This window comes from Hyla sarda, chromosome 6 (genome assembly GCF_029499605.1).
Source record: "Hyla sarda isolate aHylSar1 chromosome 6, aHylSar1.hap1, whole genome shotgun sequence".
Lineage (NCBI taxonomy): Eukaryota > Metazoa > Chordata > Amphibia > Anura > Hylidae > Hyla > Hyla sarda.
In genome coordinates this window covers 38,639,556-38,644,775 of record NC_079194.1, presented here as the reverse complement: position 1 = coordinate 38,644,775, position 5,220 = coordinate 38,639,556, and positions in this window count along the sequence as shown.

Genomic DNA, 5,220 nt, shown 5'->3' with positions numbered 1-5,220 from the left:
TTGTAGTTTTGCAGCAGCTGAAGGCACAATGGTTGTGAAACACTGAGTTAAGTAGCAAACCAGTGTGTCTCCAGCTGTTGCATAACTACAATCCCCAGCCAAAGTAGAATGCCTCCAGCTGTCGCATAACTACAAGTCCCAGCATGCCCTTCCACTGTCCGTACATGCTGGGGGTTGTAGCTTTTGCAACAGCTGAAGGCACAATGGTTGCAACACACTGAGTTTTTTTTACCAAACTCTGTGTTTCACAACCAGTGTGCCTTCAGCTGTTGCAAAACTACAACTCCCAGCATGCACTGATAGACCGTACATGCTGGGAGTTGTAGTTTTGCAATAGCTGGATGTTTCTCTCCCCCCCCCCCCCCCCCCCCCCAATGTGAATGTACAGGGTACATGGGCGAAGGTTTACAGTAAGTATCCGGCTGCAAGTTTGAGCTGTGGCAAATTTTCTGCCGTAGCTCAAACTGCCAGAGAGAAACTACTGTGAACCCCTGCCCGTGCGACTGTACCCTAAAAACACTACACTACACTACCACAAAATGAAATAAAAAGTAAAAACACTACATATACACATACCCCTACACAGCCCCCTCCCCAATAAAAATGAAAAACGTCAGGTACGCCACTGTTTCCAAAACGGAGCCTCTAGCTGTTGCAAAACAACTACTCCCAGTATTGCCAGATAGCCACTGACTGTCCAGGCATGCTGGGAGTTTTACAAAAGCTGGAGGCACCCTGTTTGGGAATCACTGGCGTAGAATACCCCCATGTCCACCCCTATGCAAGTCCCTAATTTAGGCCTCAAATGCGCATGGCGCTCTTTCGCTTTGGAGCCCTGTCGTATTTCAAGGCAACAGTTTAGGGTCACATATGGGGTATCGCCCTACTCGGGAGAAATTGTGTTACAAATTTTGGGGGGTATTTTCTGCTATTACCCTTTTTAAAAATGTAAAATTTTTGGGAAACCAAGCATTTTAAGTAAAAATATATATATATATATTTTTTTACATATGCAAAAGTCGTGAAACACCTGTGGGGTATAAATGTTCACATTACCCCTTGTTACGTTCCCCAAGGGGTATAGTTTCCAAAATGGTATGCCATGTTGGCTTTTTTTTCTGTTCTGGCACCATAGGGGCTTCCTAAATGCGGCATGCCCCCAGAGCAAAATTTGCTTTCAAAAAGCCAAATGTGACTCCTTTTCTTCTGAGACCTGTAGTGCGCCAGCAGAGCACTTTTCACCCCCATATGGGGTGTTTTCTGAATTGGGAGAAATTGGGCTTCAAATTTTGGGGGGGTATTTTCTGCTATTACCCTTTTTAAAAATGTAAATTGTTGGCGAAACCAAGCATTTTAGGTAAAAATTTTTTTTTTTACATATGCAAAAGTCGTGAATCACCTGTGGGGTATTAAGGTTCACTTTACCCCTTGTTATGTTCCCCGAGGGGTCTAATTTCCAAAATGGTATGCCATGTGTTTTTTTTTTTTTTTTGCTGTTCTGGCACCATAGGGGCCTTCCTAAAGGGGACATGCCCCCCAAAAACCATTTTTTGCTCCTTCCCTTCTGAGCCCTCTACTGCGCCCCCCGAACACTTTACATAGACATATGAGGTATGTGCTTACTCAAGAGAAATTGGGTTTCAAATACAAGTAAAAATGTTCTTCTTTTTACCCCTTGTAAAAATTCAAAAATTGGGTCTACAAGAACATGCGAGTGTAAAAAATGAAGATTTTGAATTTTCTCCTTCACTTTGCTGCTATTCCTGTGAAACACCTAAAGGGTTAAAAAAAACTTACTGAATGTCATTTTGAATACTTTGGGGGGTGCAGTTTTTATAATTGGGTCATTTGTGGGGTATTTCTAAGATAAAGACCCTTCAAATCCTCTTCAAAACTCAACTGGTCACTGAAAAATAGTGAGTTTGAAAATTTTGTGAAAAATGTAAAAATTGCTGCTGAACTTTGAAGCCCTCTGGTGTTTTCCAAAAGTAAAAACTCATAAATTTAATGATGCAAACATAAAGTAGACATATTGTATATGTGAACCAAAATTTTTTTTATTTTGAATATCCATTTTCCTTACAAGCAGAGAGCTTCAAAGTTAGAAAAATGCTAAATTTTCATTTTTTTCATCGAATTTGGGGATTTTTCACCAAGAAAGGATGCAAGTTACCACAAAAATGTACCACTATGTTAAAGTAGAATATGTCACGAAAAAACGATCTCGGAATCAGAGTGATAAGTAAAAGCATTCCAGAGTTATTAATGTTTAAAGTGACAGTGGTCAGAATTGCAAAAAATGCTCTGGTCCTTAAGGTGTAAAATGGCCTGGTCCTTAAGGGGTGAAAAGGTGTAGTGCATCTCACGGATCAAGCTGAGGTACACTGAGGTTAACTGTATAGTACTAAAAATACCCTAAGTGTAAAAAAAGAGATTGCATTAGAATCAAAACATTCCTCAAAGTGTCCCTCAGGCCGGAGAGCCGCCAACCCTCAGCAACCATCTACATCCTCCTCTGCTCAGCTGGTCAGCTGTACAATAGCAATCACAACCCCCACAAGGCATAAGGAGATCAGAGTCACTCCAGCCTGTAAAACGCTTCTCCTCAGCTATGCAATGTTTACATTTACCAGTTATAAAAACGTGAATTCCGTCAAGCATCCTGTTACCATTGGGGACAAGGTCTGATAGTAATGTCAGCCTCCATATAGCACAGAGGAATATATTGATGATGTACAAGAAACAGGAAATGAATATTATTTCACTGCCTGTTATATCATTGTTGCAAATGTTGTACTTTTTTAGCCTTGGTTTTGTTTGTGTTAGTGTGCAATCCTATAAAAAATAAACATGTTCCAACTGATCCGATTATTTCACCACAATATTAGATTACCTATTTACTTTTCTACTCTTGCAAAATCAGTTACTAGATGGTTCAACTTTCAAAAACTCGGGTAAGGGGCAATGACATTTACGGTACTTTATAAATATTTTGTCCATTTTAGTTCACTAGTGGAAGCATTCGGTTCTGCAGAGAGAAGCAACAATCTGAAGAAATCTCTGCTCTGTTCCGGAGATCTCAGAATGTCTGCATCAGGATTCTTACTTCTGCTCATATCTGCCATGATCGGATGTGCAGCTCCACAGATGGACGAGGGTGAGACATTATGAGTTAATCTATAAGGGCAGATATACACAGTGCATTTTAACCCAAAGAAACACAAGATACAAATAAGTAGAAATCTTTCTTTTATAGAGTGTATTTTCTCTCTTTTGGTTCCACTGTTGGCTAAGGCTAAAAATAAGCTTAAAATACACAGACTGTCCTCAATTATGGAGGTGTGGGCTTTACTAATGCTACTCTATAACCAGATTTTAATACATAGAAGTCCCTGTGCACTGTAGCACCTAGTATTGTAGTTACTCCTCCATCTGCTCACAGCAGGTCCTTTATTTCCTGACTCAGGTGAGCTGCTTCTTGGGACCTTTAGGACTTCTTATAGGAAGCTGAATATGATGTGCTCGTTGATCAGTGCTGGTGTAATGAAGACAACTGTGTTCCTGCACAGGGACACAGTTTTCTGCTTTACAGCTCTCTCTCACTCTCTCTCACTTCATTCCCACTACCCTCTCTCAAGGGAATGGGGACACAGTTTATCCACACATCTGCCCGTCGCTTAGACAGACTGTGGAGCGCGGACAGAGGAGCACTCCACAACCTTTCTCCCACCCGCCCGAACATCTATCACTCGCCTGCGCCACCCATCTACCATCCACCCGTTACCTGTTGCAAGACTTCAACTCCCACATCATACCCTTACAGTAAGGACATGCTGGGGGTTGTAGTCTTGCAACAGCTAACAGACAGAGGGTGGATGTGCGCCTCAGGCAGATGGGAGAAAGGCTGGAAGATGTGCAGAGGAACTGTGTCCCTGTCCCCCTGAGAGAGGTTAGCAGGGATGGAGTGAGAAGGTGAGGGCTGTAAAGCAGAAAACTGTGTCCCTGTGTGGAGGGTCACATTCTGCTACAGGGACAATGGGGAAGATTTATCAAAACCTGTCCAGAGGAAAAGTTGCTGAGTTGCCCATAGCAGCCAATCAGATCGCTTCTTTTTCAGAAGCCTTTTCAAAAATGTAAGAAGCAATCTAGTTGGTTGCTATGGGCTACTCAGGAACTTTTCCTCTGGGCAGGTTTTGATAAATCTCCTAGTTAAGCCAGAATAATCCAAATTCTCATTAAGCTAAAAACATACATTTATTAGTTTCCTTAAAACTCCCATAGCAATCAAGTACAAAACACGAATAGAAAAATGATCAAATACATAGAAAAAGGTTTTCCTATGATGAACACCTGTATATCCCAACGCGTTTCCCCGTGTATCCTATAATATACAGCGGTTCATCAGGGGAAGACAAAAACAGTAATGCAATATAGAAATGCACATGAAAAAGAGCGGGGAGGGATGAAGTAGCTAGTGCAAAGATTACAGACACTGGTACAAATATGAATACAGTGCAACTGTAACTGGCAGTATACGTTTAGAGTAGCAATGAGATGAAGCCTTCGATACAAAACATTAAAGCAGATTCTTTGTAGCGTCTTTGTAGATTGCAAATCCTCCAGGCAGCCGTATGCTGAAAAATATATATCAGAAAGGTGTTTCCCTGATGTGTGGACACCTTCAAATGGATGGCACAATCCCTCTGTATATTAGGGGGAACCTATCGCCTCCAAATCTCTCCACATAGGCAGATGATCCCAGAAAAAGAGACATATATATATATATGTAAAAATCAAAAAATGTTGCAGTATTTTTTTATTGGACTAACAGAATTTTGTAGAGACAAGCTTTCGGGATTCCTCCCTTTGTCAAGTCTAAAGCACTCTGTTGATACAAGTCCAATTATTCAGAAAGATAGATGACCAAGCCTGATCCACAATGCCACCTAGGTATGCAAGAATCTTTACAATACAAAACAGCTGCAAGCAGTCCACAATATACTATCACTAGCAAGATACTGATCCCCAATCAGGCATTTCCAGAAAAATGATAATGCATTCCACGGCTGGCAATTCCGCCATGTGCACAGAGCAGAAGAATCCAATGCAGAATCCAGCACAGAAATTCTAATATGGCCTCAGGGTCTTGTCAAGCCATTTTGGACCTTATTCCTGAAAATCCTCTTTCTACTGCTTTGTTTTTGCAGATAAAAAATGTAA